The sequence below is a fragment of the Peromyscus leucopus genome, chromosome X (genome assembly GCF_004664715.2).
Source record: "Peromyscus leucopus breed LL Stock chromosome X, UCI_PerLeu_2.1, whole genome shotgun sequence".
Taxonomy (NCBI): Eukaryota; Metazoa; Chordata; class Mammalia; order Rodentia; family Cricetidae; genus Peromyscus; species Peromyscus leucopus.
In genome coordinates, this window is record NC_051083.1 from 110412695 (window position 1) to 110428307 (window position 15613).

The 15613-nt window shown below is 34.3% G+C and overlaps 1 non-coding gene across 1 annotated transcript; it reads right to left on the minus strand.

Moving 5' to 3' along the window:
• Positions 1-15149: 15149 nt before the first annotated feature.
• On the minus strand, positions 15150-15222 carry Trnak-cuu. Its single transcript has one exon. It is a non-coding gene; the product is annotated as a tRNA-Lys (tRNA).
• Between the last annotated feature and the right edge of the window lie 391 nt (positions 15223-15613).

Sequence of the window (15613 nt, forward strand, 5' to 3'; positions counted from 1 at the left end):
TTTGATCCCAGTACTTGGGAGGCACATCCATTAATCTCGGCACTTGAGAGGAGGAAACAGGAAGTGATATGGCTGGGCAGAGAGAGAAAGTGATAAGACTAGGTGGAGACAGGAGCTTGGTCCTTTCAGTCTGAGGATTCCTAGAGGTAAGAAGTCTTTTTAGCCTGGCGGTTGTGGCTCACACCTTTAATCCCAGCACTTGGGAGGCAGAGGCAGGTGGATCTCTGTGAGTTTGAGGCCACCCTGGGCTACAGAATGAGTTCCAGGAAAGGTGCAAAGGTACACAGAGAAGCCCTGTCTCAGAAAAAAAAAAAGTCTTTCTAGTGGCTGACTGCTCTGCCTTTCTGATCTTTCAGCTTTCACCATGATCTCTGACTCTGGGGTTTTTATTATTAAGACTAATTAGACTTCATGCTACATTGGTTTGACCATTCGAAAATATGTTAATTTAGAATAGAGCAAGTTCAGAGTTTTAAACTATGACTCTACCACACTGTTCAATTTTAGATGTGCTATGTAAATTATTTGAGCATTGTTTTATTTCTATTACTGGTAAAATTATATTCTTCATGGGGCTCATGAGAGCTAAATGATACTGTATATGAAATATCTAATATCGTATTAGAGATCAGAGATCTTCATGGAACTGCATGACGGGTCCTATAAAATAGCTAAGAGACAGGAGTTCAACTACCATATTAGATGACTGAGGATAAGGTTATAACTTTTAATATTACAAGATGCCATACCACAATCCAACAGAAACCATGAGTGAACAAATGACATATATTCCTAGGAAAGTTCTGGAAGAAGCAAAGTTTGCATATAGATAATATCATAATTCTTAGACAATACCATCACTTTTATGATATCTCAGCTTGTAATATTTTATCCCTATAGAGAACACTGTAACATATATATTCTGTTTCCAATAACTTGATAATGATTACTCGGTGCCATTAATAGCTTAGGCATACTTTAAAACATATTAAAATATGTGAATAATATAATAGAAACATTAACAAAACAGAAGGAAAGTATTTTCTATTCATTTCAAGAAACCTATGAAATAATCTTGTTTTGTGATTGAAATTTCATAAGCACATATATTTTCCTCATAACAAATATTATCTTCTTAATGTCTTAAATGCTGTACATTCAATAGGTGATAACATTTTATTAGTAATTATGTAACAGATATCTAGCATTAGTTGTTTAGGCATTTCTAAAATATTAAATATTCTCATTTACCTTATAAATAAAACAATAATACACTAAATATCTCTATCCGTTTGCAAATTATTCCACTATACTAACTTCCTAACATGGGATTACTGGATGGAAGAATTTTCATCATTTTCTTGATCTTGTCAAATATCTTTGCAAAGAGATTATTAATTCACAACCACAATGATATTTAAAATCCTTGTGTAAAAACCAAATTCTGATTTATTCTCCTTATAGCTCAAATGGAGGTCTTACATTTCTTTCCCAACCATATGGAAATAGATGTCCAATTACGTGCATTAAGATAGAGACTATTGACTTAATAGTGCACTATATCATATTTTCTCTTTCTAATGAAAAGCGTATAACTAAACCCCATAAACAATGACTTTTTTCTGAAAGAAAAATTAAGAGTTACTGTACAACAATTATATTTGTCAGATCGAATTTATCAGTAAATTACTCTAATAGCAACAAAGCAAACTCAGTTTAGAAAATTAGCCTCCTGCATATTCCACAGAAAGAATACAGAAACAGTTAAATGTATCCAATATTTTTTAAATTTCTGTGGGGTGTGCATGTGTGTGTGTGTGTGTGTGTGTGTGTGTGTGTGTGTGTGTGTGTGTGTGTATATTAGTCATGGAACTCTCCATGTAGCCCTGGCTTATCAGACACATGAAAATGTTCATGATTCAGATGTCTAAGTATTAGTATTAGCAGTGCATTTCACAAAACCTGACTCATTTTTTATTTTTACATTATAAATACACCATCACTTCTTAGTGATTTGGGGCAGGAAAAGGAATATGATCTTCTTCAGTAGACCTCAAGGCCCTAAAGAGAATGACAGGAAATGCCGCTTGAAAAGCCAGTATGAATGAGAAATGTTATGGGTAATAGGCAAACAGTATAAGCAATGTCTACTTGTGTTCATAAATGGTAAATCAAGTGACCACTAGTGAGTTTTGACACTGGATTCATGTATACTCTTAATTCTAGGTAAGCTTAGATGATTCAATTAAGCATGACAGAGTATAAAAATCATGGAAAATGTAAGATTGAGTATCTGGTAGAATTAAGCATCTCTACAAACACATGAAATAATGTTAATATAAGAGCTCATCATTTGCAATATATTCTATTCATAGGCATATTTCAATAATAACTTCTCTCTAAGCTCACTAAAATACCACACCAGTGGTTCTCAACCTGGGGGTTGCAACCCCTTTGGGGGTCAAACATCCTGTTCACAGGGGTCCTCTAAGATCATTGAAAAACACAGATATTTACACTAAAATTTATAATAGTTGCAAAATTATACTTATGAAATATCAATGAAAATAATTTTATAGTTGGGTGTCACCCCAACATGAGGAACTGTATTAAAGAGATGCATTGTTTGGGAGGTTGAGAACTACTGCACTACACAGTTTCAGACAAAGACTTTTTTGTTATGTATGACCTAATATCCTCTAATAACAATTCCTTAAGAGAAAATGAAAACTTATACTGACAGATTAATTTTAAGCAAAGTACAATAGCATATTGTGAAATTAGCAGTTTTAAAAATAAAATTGGATTGTTTGCTAAAATTTGACTTGCCACACATGATCATTTATATTTTATATTAGCAAAGTCATTTTGTTCCTGACCTCTTTGCTGAGTAATTATTTACAGAGGTTTTTCATGCTTAATATAATAATTTTAATTGGAAAGTGGTGATAAGAATTAAATAATGCATCTAATAGGCTATTTATAAATTCCAGCTACTATCGTACAATAACTAAACCATTAGAATGATTAGGTGTACAGACAATGCTTATAAATAGGGAAATCAACTTTATTAGAGAGCAACCCTAACAGAATGCAAAACAGAATATAATCTGACAACAAAAGATTTAATATGCTGAGAAACAAGTAATGCAAATATAAGGAACTAAATATAAAAAAGGAGACTCTCCTGCCTCTCTTAAGGGACTGAGCACATGAGGAAATATTCATGTATTGCTTATTGGTAGACAACAAAATCAAATGTCATAAACTCAGTCATGAACTCTTCAAATAGTCATAGATTCTTTATTTTTGCATCTTTGAAATATGGAAAATAAGATGTGTCATAACTCTGCTGCTCTGTTATTATGAGAATCAAATGAATAATAAATGTAAAAGCACCTTGACAAATTTGAAGTACCATATTTCTAGATGGTATTATTGCTTCAAGAATATGGTACACTAATATACTTGATATGTTATCACATAATAATAAACTGTATTCAAAATCAATGAAAATAAATTGATATTCATATGTAAAGATTCTGTAAGGAAATTGTATGCAATCATGAAAAATACATTATTTTAAATTATCATGATAAAGTTGGAAAATAGAAATTGAATGTCACATATTAGAGAAAACATCTACTCTTAGAATTCACAGACACATATGTTTCAAGCATTTCTGTTCACATAATTTTGATATACATAGACTATAAATTAGATTTTACAGCCTTAGTATTCCTGATAAAAGTGTGCATGTCATAATAATAAAACATCTTTGTATTTTATTTTATGATAGATTTTACAATTCTGTTGATATCATCTTAAGCACAGGAAATACATTGACATTAGCCTAGAATTAACCAGAGTTTCATTGTATAAACTCTAGTAAAGATATTGATAGCTATGCTAGGACTTTATAAAAAATAAGAACAGGCGTGATTGCCATCTTCAATGAAAAAGAACAACATCAACAAAAAACCCTAATCTATTTTTTAGTTTCAATAGGTGGGAACAATTTAACTCTAGGGAAAAGTTATCAAGATTAAAGATGGCTATTGAACATTTATTTGTGAATATTTAATTGAAGCACAGAGAACTGGCACACTTTCAAGCTGTTAATCACAGATTTCTAAATGCATATTAGCTAATGGATGTATAAAATTATGCTTATCTTGTCTTAGATAAATGTCTAATTAAAAATCTTTTGAGGGAAGAAAAAAATCTCACCATTAAACAAAAAAGAAGAGAACATTATGTAAAACCATATGTAATTTCAGATAGAGGAATGAGATTTTTTTCACAATAGAGTAGTTTGCTAGGTATTACATATCTAGGATTTTCAGCCAAGGTGTTTAATTTCGTGTTCATCTAGCATAAAGACAACCACAACCAAATTTCAAAGACAAATCTTATTTATCCAGGTCTCTATACAAGCCAACTAAAGCTTGAGACAATTAAACTCATTTATCGTATAGTAAAATGCTACATTTTTCTGTAGAAATCAACATGTCATAAACTCCAAACTATTCTGGAACCTAAATTAATTAAAATTAAATGCTCCAAAGGACTCCTTTTCAAATTTATGTGTTCAAATCTTAACTACAATATATTATGATAAGCAAAATGGAAAATTGTCTTACAGGATCTAAATTTGACATATAGGATCTCCTCTTTAGTGAAGAGAAAGATATTTTAAGAAACAAAATATAGAACACCTGCATCATAAACTATAAACTCACATTTTACTGCTGGGAATAGCCATGTTCCATCAAAAGTACAAAGTACTGGCTATATATTCTTTGTTAAAAGCAGTGGGGCTGTGCTCAACTGGAGAGAAATTATGTCTGATACTGGAAAACTAGCCAATCACCCAGAGCTAATGAGCTCATGGATCTTAGAGAAGTGACTACCACTGTTTTAGCTGATGAGCATAATTTCTAATTGATTTCTGATATCCTTACACCTACAGATAACTAACAAAGAAGAATTACTTTGCAAAAAAGGAGACTATTACAGAACTCATCCTAATGCATTGATCAATGGATCAAGGAATATCTATCCTCAGTTGATACATCACAATACAATTCCTTCACCAAAGGCTCTGGGAACATCCTGAAGGAGGGGTGGAAAAATTGTAACCAAGAAAGTTGCTGTAAGATTGTATCTTGTAGAAAATGACAAGGCAGCTTCACTTATGACACCTCAGCAATATATCAACCTAAACATAAGCAGAACAAGGACAATGCTAAAACCAAAACAAAACAAATCAAACAAAAATATAAACACACAGAAGAGAGAAATTATATGTAACCTCAGGCAAAGAACTACAGGCAACTAAGGAATACTGAGAACAGAAAAAATAGTCTTCCCCAGAGAAGAGCTCCCTAATTGGTTATCTAATATTAAGTGGTCAGCCCTAAATTCATATACATGTAAATAAAACTATATGGACTGAAAATGTATCTATATATTGAACGGGGTGTGTGTGTGTGTGTGTGTGTGTGTGTGTGTGTGTGTGTGTGTGATTGATAGATAGATATGAGAGAGAGAGAGAGAGAGAGAGAAAGAGAGAGAGAGAGAGAGAAGAGTAAAAACTAAAGAAAAATGTAACCAGTGATGGAACTTTCTGTCCCAACTGCCCAGTCCCAAAGACTCAGCAGCTGCTTCCCAAATTACCACACAGAGGCTTATATTAATTATGAATGCTTGGCTGATGGCTCAGGCCTATTACTAACTAGCTCTTACCTTTAAATTAACACATTTCTATTAATATATGTATTACCATGTGGCCCTAGCTTTACTGGTCCTCTGGCATCTTGCTTCTAGGGGGGTTCCTTGAGTTTTTCTCAACTCTTCCCTCCTTTCTCTGGGTCCTCGGTTTGATTGTCCTACCTAACCTTTTCCTGCCTTGCCAAAGGCCCAAACAGCTTTATTATCAACCAATGAGAGCAACGCACATTCACAGCATACAGAAGGACCATCCCACAGTAGACAAAAAGGGCATGATTTCAATAGGGAGCAATGGGGGACACATAAGCAGGTTTGGATGGACAAATGAGGAAGATGAAAATAGTATACATATAATTTTTAATTTTTGAGATTATAATATAATGGCATTTCTTCTTTTCCTTTTCCCTTCCATACTTTTCCATGTACCCTCTTCATTCTCCTTCAAATTTATGGCCACTTTTTTCATTAATTGTTATTGTATGTAAATATTTTCATACATGTATATTCCTAAATATAACCTGTTCAGTCTCTGTGTTAATTGTGCATATATTTTCATGGATCTCCATTTAGCCAATGCAACATAAATCCTCACAACAATCTATAGACTTTTGTTCTTATACCCACAGATAACTGTAGTCTTCCACTCATCAAGGAAACTTCTTTTTGAAACAGACTGAGACCACTGTAAAAAAAAAAAAAAAAACTACAACTGATGAAAATGCAGACTTATGGAGCCCAGTCCTAATAGGTATATCTAAAAGCCACTCAGGCACTGACGGCTCAGTGATGATTGATGAAGAGAGTAGAAGGAATGTAAGATCATGGCGTTTACTGTGAGATTGTATCTCTTGGTAATATCTCACCAACACAAACACCCAAATGTGTGCCAAACAAGGAAGACACCGATGAATGTTCCAAAGTGAATGGAGAAAAGCTTGCAAGGCCTCAACTCCACACCAAGAACTGTGAAGACTGAGGTGAGCTGGGGGCAGGAATGATAGTCTTCCCCAGGGAAGAGAAGATCACTTGTTATATATTAATTAAAAAATAAAGAAAATAAATTAAAATAAGGAGTTTTGAGTTAGAGGAGATGGAGAAGGGAAGTGTGGGGTTGAAGAATAAAGTATAAATGCTGCAATGCAATTTACTTTTGCAGGATAACTTGAGAAATTAGTGTGTGAGTGAGTATGTACATTCTCACTGTAAGGAAACCTAAAATACACAGGGTTCTTCATTTATAGGTGTTTTTATTTTTTACATAACATTCATGAATTAAGGTGATTATATTTGAATTTATTACATTTTAATGTAATAGTAGGAAAATCATTCTAAAAGAAGGCATTTGTGTGGCAAAACAAGTTATTCATGCACTCACTTGGCTTGCAAAGCTATGAAAGCAATCATGTATAGATGTTCCATTTCCTGTAAAGGCACATTTACGTTTGAAGTGTATAAATTAATGACATGTAATTTAAATGATGTTCTGCTGCTGAAATATTGCTGAAATGCCAAGTCAGTTTCAAAACAAACATTAAAATCAAATGATTCTAACTCTTAACTCAAATATTGGATTTCTGGTTATTCACTTATGTGGTAGTTCACTCAACAGTAAGGTAATATTTTACATAGTTTTCTAGAACTCTACATTTCTTAAAATACTTCAATTTACTAAGATTTAATGCTGTAAATATCAAGTTAAAATAAAAAAGAACTCTTTCATGGATTATTCTTAGATATTAACCCACAAAAATTAATCATTCAAGTACATAAGCATGAAAGAAGCATGGTTTTGTAAAGTGGGTCAGGGATATTCATTTGGCTAAATGATTTTCCACATAAACAAGAGTTGTAGTTTTCTGCCAAGAAAATGTACTCTGAAAGTTGGAAAGAAACTTAAGGATTCTTATATTTCCCTGTGGGCTGAATTTAGGTCAGTAGAAAATGGGAGGGTAAAAAGAGAGAGAGGATGAGGTTGAGAAGAAAACTAAATTTTATGAAGAGATAAATCAGATTTCCCTGAAACTGTGACTTTAGAAGAGAACAGAATTATTTGCTAAATTATTGAATAAGAAACTGAGAACTTCATGGCATTTTGTGGATTAGAGTTAGGTTGGATTGATGACATTTGTTCAGAAACTCAGTATGACTATTACTTCTTAGGTACAGTTTCTAAGCTTACACAGTACTCTTTAATTATTCATTAAAAACTGTGTATTTGCTGTATTTATTCTAATGTGATTTAAGGTATATTTATTTTCTCCTCTATGTGCATATGGTAAAGTCATTTGAAATCAGAACACCTGGGTTCAAACCCTAGTGGCTTGCTTGACACTCTGTGAGAACTTATTAAAGTTCTCAATACTTTCTAGAAGACAAAACTAGGAAAGTGTTCCAAAGTTGAATTGGAGAGTTTATACTTGTTTTACATAATGATTACAGATTCATTTTTAAATCAAGAAAAACATGCCGGGCGGTGGTGGCGCACGCCTTTAATCCTAGCACTCAGGAGGCAGAGGCAGGCGGATCTTTGTGAGTTCGAGGCCAGCTTGGGCTACCAAGTGAGTTCCAGGAAAGGCGCAAAGCTACACAGAGAAACCCTGTCTCGAAAAAAAAAAAAAAAAAAAAAAAAAAAAAAAAAAAGAAAAACGTTAGCACTAGATGAGAGAAAGTGAACCTACAGTAATATAACATGGAGTTAACTGTAATTAAGCTGTGGAAATATATTTGAAAACATTATGCAAACTCTGAAATGTAAATAATAGCTGACAGACTGTAGAGGAGATACAAAATGTGCAACCACAACAAAAAAGCAGTAAGTTTGTTTTTTTTTCCCCTATACTTAGATGTTTGACCAGCAGACAAACCATGTTGGGAAATTATGATGCAAGTGAATGCAGCCAATTTTTAAAAAAAAAAAATCGTCAAATTACAACAAAATAAAAGTACCCTTTAAGCCAGAGACTGGGAATGAGATAGGGGCTCCATTTTTGTGTGTTTTTTGTTTTGTTTTATTTTGTTTTGATTTGATTTGTTTTGTTTTGTTTTTCTCTCCTGAGGGCCAGGAATCACTGCTCAATCATACTGCTGTTTAGTAGTAACTGTCTCTGGATAAAATAACCAGAAAAAAAAAAAAAGAAAAAGAAAAGGGGACCTCTGTTCTGCAAAGACTGTCAAAGCAATCTCCTTGAGTTTTTGTTTGTGTCTTTGTTTTGATTTCCCTCTCTCTGCTCTCTTGCTGCCTCTCCCTGAGCCAAAAAAATGATTCATCATAAAACTGCAAAACTGCAGGTGGCTTAAGTAGAAGAAACTCTTTCTCTGGCCAGAAAAGCAGAAAAGGGGCCCAATGAAACTGAATAATCTGGAGAAATCTGAGAGATGAGAAAACTGGAAAAGGGGATCCCTGCAACCTATGCAGAAATTGATAAACATTCCAGACTCACCTTTTTTTTTTTTTTTTTTTTTTTTTTTTTTTAGATTTTTCGAGACAGCATTTCTCTGTGTAGCTTTGCGCCTTTTCCTGGAACTCACTTGGTAGCCCAGGCTGGCCTTGAACTCACAGAGATCTGCCTGGCTCTGCCTCCCGAGTGCTGGGATTAAAGGCGTGCGCCACCACTGCCTGGCCCAGACTCACCTTCTTAATGCAACTGTGCAGAACACATATAAGGATCAAACATTCTGGGTAACTATGGTTAAAACTGGGATGAAAGACCCTGGATGTGGTGCTGCACAGTATAAATCCCAGCACTTGGGAGGCAGAAGCAGGGGGATCTCTTTGAGTTCAAGGCCACAGAGCTAGTTTCAGGACAGATAGGGCTGTTACACAAAGAAATCCTGCCTTGATAAAAAAAAATAGCTGGGAAGAAAATTGAAAAAAAATTGCTTCCATTGCAATCAGTTGACTCCAGGAGGAGCTACGTTGTTAGAATATTTACCAGAAAAGGTTAAAAGAGTCCTCTTCTCCCAAAGGTTTGTCTGGAAATCAGAATGTGTTTTGTTTTGTTTTATTTCTCATTTGTTTTACCCCTTCTGTTACTGGGAGCTCTGAGTTTAAACTGTTATATATCTGCCAGAAAATGAATATTTACCATATTTTGCATGTGGCCTTGAAAAGTAAAACTTATCATTTATATATAAAGTCATCACAGTGTTAAGGAATGTACCACTAAGAATATTATTGCTTATTCTTAGCTTAGAAAGGAGGATCACTCCATACATATGTGTATTCAGTAAATAAAACTCATCTATTCCTTCTTCAAATCACAGCCAAAGGCTCAGTCCAATCTTTAAAAACTGCAGAAAGAGAAACCCTTCTTTTTTTTAATTAGAAAAAAGATGCTTTTATTTGCTTGTTTTTATTTTCATAAAGATTTATTCATGTATATATTTGTGTATTGATTTGCATGTGCATGTTTGTGTCTGTGTGTGTGTGTGTGTGTGTGTGTGTGTGTGTGTGTGTGTGTGTGTGTAAATACATGCGCAAATATGTAGGTCAGTAGAGGGCACCAGATTGCTTGGAACTGGTGTTACACACCTTTTTGAGAGTCCCAGCTTATTACCTGGGTAATATGGTCTGAACTCTGGTCCTCGTGATTAAAAAAAGAACTCAACTGCTGAGCCCTCTCTCCAGCCCTCAGAAGATGTTTTTAATAAACACAAATGTGGATACAGATGACAGAAAAGGTAAAACAAGTTCAAGATGAAGATATTTGTGACATTCAAGTTAGATAACACTGAAGACAGTATATTCTTCATCATATTTTTTAATGTTTTTACAATTATTCTCACCAATGAGATTGATAGTCTGACCAACGTACTACTGTATGTCTGTATGTTCCTACTGAACTCCCTGTTCCTAGAGGATTCTGGAATTTTGTGCTCTTGAAGGAGGAAAATTAGTCTTCCATTTGTGTTGTGAATTTAATTTTATAAAGACTGATAAGGTAATATCAAAAGACTACTTTCTATTACAACAAAGTCATGTCTACTTCCCATTACAAAAAAGGAACATGATAAGAAAAAGACAACAGCTTAGTCAAGAATTGTGGCATACACTTGTATCTTGCACTTGGGTGGAAGTGGCAGGAGAATATCTATGAGTTAAAGACAAACTTGAAAGACTACTAGGCTGCTTCATAGGGTTACAAGTTGGGTGACAGAGACTCTGATTATTAGAGCTCTGAAAAATGAACAAGGCCAGCTGGCTGCAGATGAGTGGAACTACACATTTAATACTGCTGTGTAGGCATGCCATTTAGAGAAAGTCATCCAAGAGATTTTTGGGATGTGGGAGGACCCCCTAGATCACAGGTCTTAGTTGTTTGAACTGGTGGAGTGACTGAAAATTATTCCATGGGCCTGTGTTAGAGACCAAGGTCTTAAGATGACCTTGTGCAATAAGAGTCTTTGTTGGAGAGGACAGAGAATGGGTTCTTTCTATAGAGCAACATAGCAATGTCAGTATGTTGGTAGCTCCCTAAAACTGGACTTAGGTGGTGTGAGGACAAGCAATATATGATTGGAGTGTCTATAACATAAGTGGTGAACTTCTAGGGCCCACCTGCTTACTCTATTTCTTATGAATAAAGCCCCTCTTAATGCAAGGTTTACCTTAAGAGGTAGAAGTTTTAGAACCTGACTGCTCATTTATATTTCCACATCCTACATATATCTGTCACATCAAATTCATTTAACTGCCTCATATATTACACTGGGAAATTTCTGTTTTTTTTTTTTTTTAAATTTTGTTTTGTTGATATGGAGTCTTGCCATATAAATCTGACCCACCTGGAACTTGCTAGCAAAAACCTTCTTATATATTTGTATTAGCTACTTTCAACTAAAACTGGGTTTAGTTTCCTGTGTTTATAAGTGTTTGAAATGCTAGACATGGTTTATATATTGTACCTTTCTACCTCTTCTACTGAGATGTTAATTGATTCGAACTGTTTTCTTTACTATTGTTCTCATAAAAAGGCTTGAGGTCTTATGATTTAATTGCCATTTTTATACAGTATTTCAATTTACTTCTTTATTACCCCCTGTACTATTAATTTTTCAATAGTTAGTTGTTTAATTTCAGTGTGTTTTAATATATTTTATTTTCTCATTTATAGTTGTACTGTAGATTTATAGAAAGGCATTATGGTTTCTATTTGTTTAACATGTGGAAAATTGTTTTGCCCTCAGTCATGCCATGAGGAATACCCTACATGTCCATGAAGAGAATGTGCATTTTGTACTTGTATACAATGCTCTATACTTCTTCTTTGGCCATTTTGACAAAAAATGAAATCTCACTCTACAGTTAAACTTTTGTCTGGACGATTAATCTATTGCTTATTGAAGTCTGTCTTTCTCACAGATTCTAGAAGTTCTTGTTTTTTTTTTTCATTTGTTTACTCTGATTTAAGAATAGAAAATTGATAATTTCTATAGTGTTTGCTTAATTGATTCTTTTATTATCATGTAATTACCTTCTATAGGCCATCTTTTCTGCTATTCATTTATAGTCTGATTTAATTTAATTATGCATATTCCTGTTTCTAGTTCCATGTACCTGGAAAATATTATTATCACATGACTTTATCTTCAGGGTTTGTATCCATAGCTATGAATAGACTTATAAATAACATATTATTTTCTCCTGTTTTATTTTGCCATTTTTATGTATATTGATTGGATAATTTATTTCACTAATATGCAACTATATAACCACTATGAAAGATATTACTATAGTCTTTTTGAACCTTATTTTAAATTTTATTTTATTTATTTATTTCTCTCATCTTATATGGGTTCCTTTGTGATAAATAATTTTTACCATACTACTGTGTTTTGATTTTTTGTTTATTACTTTTAGTTTTATCTCTTCTAGATTATTAGATTGTAGTTACCACAAGACTAACAAAACAAAACAAGACATCCTTTGATTATACTGTACTAGTTTGATATGAAGGCAACCTATTGATTATTACTTACTTATTAATGTTTTATTCAGTTTGAAGAATTCTTCATTTCTTATACAAAAGTTCTAGTGAAAGCATATTCTCTGTTGATTTATAAAGGATGGGTTTGTTGAATATGCTAATTTTATTTGGTAGATTTGATATGCCCTTGGTGAATATGAAAATCCATTTCACTCTCACATACATTGGAAGGTTTCTACTGGGAAGTTTTCTGTCATCAGATTTGGAGATTTTTTTTTTTTTTTCTTTTGCTACATTTTGCCTTTATGGCCTTGTTTATGATAAGCATGGAGACAGATTTGAGATCTTATTTTTCTAGTAACCAGATATTTGAATTGTTCTCTATGTTTGATACATTTTATAGTTTTGTATAAGTTTTTATACTTTTGAGATTCTCTAGTCCCTTTTAAACTCCAATAACCCAAACACCTACTTTAAAAGTATTTATATTTTTATTGAAAAAGTCTTTCCATACAATATATTCTGATCATGGTTTCCCCTTATCTGAATCCTCCGAGATCTTTCTCTTATATATATCCCAACTCCACACCCTTTCTTTCTCTCTCTTCAGAAAGCAGTAAGTCCAGTAACAAATGAAAAATTACACACACACACACACACACACACACACACACACACACACACACAATTTCTCTGAAGTCCTCCAAACATTTTCATTCTGTTTTATTATTTTGTCTTCTTCTTCGACATGTGTGTGTTTCCAAACTGTCGTCTTTGACCCAGTAACTTATCTTCTATCCCATATATTCTGTTATTGGTGGCTTCTATAGTACTTATTTTATTATTTTATAGGCTGTGATGACTAACTTTTAAAAACTGCTTCTTTCCATTAGATTTCTCTTAGAATATTCAGTTGTTTTTTCTATTTTGTCTTGAAGCTCACTGAACATTAAAATATCTATTTAAATTTGTTCCTAAAATATTTGATCATATTGGTTTATGTGACCTTATTTTAACTGTTTGGTTTATGTGCCTTTATATGACCTTTTAAGTGAAATCTTTGCTCCTAGAACATTCTTGTTGCTTGCTTATGTGCCATAGCATCTTAACACTGAAAAAGAACTATATTCCATTCTTTAAAATCTAGATTTTTTTTTTGTTTCCTGGACCACTCATTTTCTCTGAGCCTGTAGTCACTTCTATTTCAGCAATTTATGGAAACCTAAAACAGGTTTATTTCCTGTATGACTTTTATATTTTTTCATTATCTCACTAGCAGAACATAATTCAAGTTCAGATTTTCTCCAAATCTATTTTCAATGTGTTGTTCAAAGGGAAAAGTAATCAGCATGGATCCAAAAGCTTTGTTTACAGCAATTGGAATAGACAACACAGAATTCTGTTCACCTCTTGGGGAAACACTTTTGAGAGACCATTCTTTAACTGTACTGTGAGCAGCAATGCTATACTGTATAACAGTGTGAACATGTAGCTCACTAAAGGCAGCAGTGTATTACGGCATAGAGTGGATCTTACACTCTTATGGGGTGCCTATTTAATGCTAAAGTGGGATTATGATCACATGGCTGCAACAAAATCCAAACTAGAGTGGCAAAAATAGAATCCCTATAGTTTATGTATCATTACCTTACACCAGAGCTATTCAGAGATCATGGTAAGGAAATTGGATCATAAGGATTTGCATAGTCTTTCACTGCTATGTGAAACAAACTCAGCACAGAGTTCAACATCTAGCTGTACATACTACTGCTATGGGATAATGCTTTCATACACTGGTCTAATAAAACGCTGATTGGCCAGTAGCCAGACAGGAAGTATAGGCAGAATAAGCAGACAAGGAGAATTCTGGGGAAAGGAAGGCTGAGTTGGGAGACAATAGCCTGCCATCCAGGGAGCAGCATATAATGGCACACAGGTAGAGTCATGGAACATCTGGTGACATATAGATTAGCAGAAATGGGCTGAGTTTAAGTGCAAGAGCTAGACAATGGTAGGTCTGAGCTAATGGCCGAGCAGTTTTAATTAATATAAGCCTCTGTGGGTTTATTTGGGTCTGAGCGGCTACAGATCAGGTGGGACATAGGACAACTATCAGCTACATACTACCTTCCCTAATTTTAGCGAATAGAATGTTATTCCATCATTGTAGTGGGTAGCCATTCCAGCTTGGATCTGGAAGTTCCAACCCCCATTGAGACTCTGGCAACTGTCACGCCTACGAGGCGGGGCGAGGGGAGGCGCCGGGGACCCGAGAGCTGGATGGGCCAGCGCTCGCTCTGGGCGCTCTCTCGGTGCCGGGATGCTGACCAGTGCAGATTGACTGTGTAGAGCTCCGGAGAACACCGCTGGACTGCATTACACCTTCCCCAGACCCTGCGACCTACCCATTACTTAATTTGTGAGTTACGCCATTAAATAAATATCCTTTTAACTACGTGGAGTGGCCAAAATAATTTCTCCAATATCTGGCGCCCAACGTGGGGCACGAACCCACGACCCTGAGATTAAGAGTCTCATGCTCTACCGACTGAGCTAGCCGGGCTTTTTTTTTTTTTTTTTTTTTTTTTTTTTTAAAGATTATTTATTTATTATGTATACAGTGTTCTGTTTGCATGTATCCCTGCAGGCCAGAAGAGGGAGCCAGATCTCATCACAGATGGTTGTGAACCACCATATGGGTACTGGGAATTGAACTAGACCTTGAGAGCAGTGTTTAATTGAGCCATCTCACCTTTTGTTGATTTACAATGGACTGCTTGTAAAATTTATATGTCTCACTAAAGTCATCTCATTAAATGTCGACGCTCCCAGTTCTTGATTGCACAAAGAAGCCTCTCTGCTAAGAATCCATCACAACTATTGTTGCAATCCAATTGTGTGTTGATTCCAGGTCTCACCTTTTATAATATATATTATATATATATTTTATATAT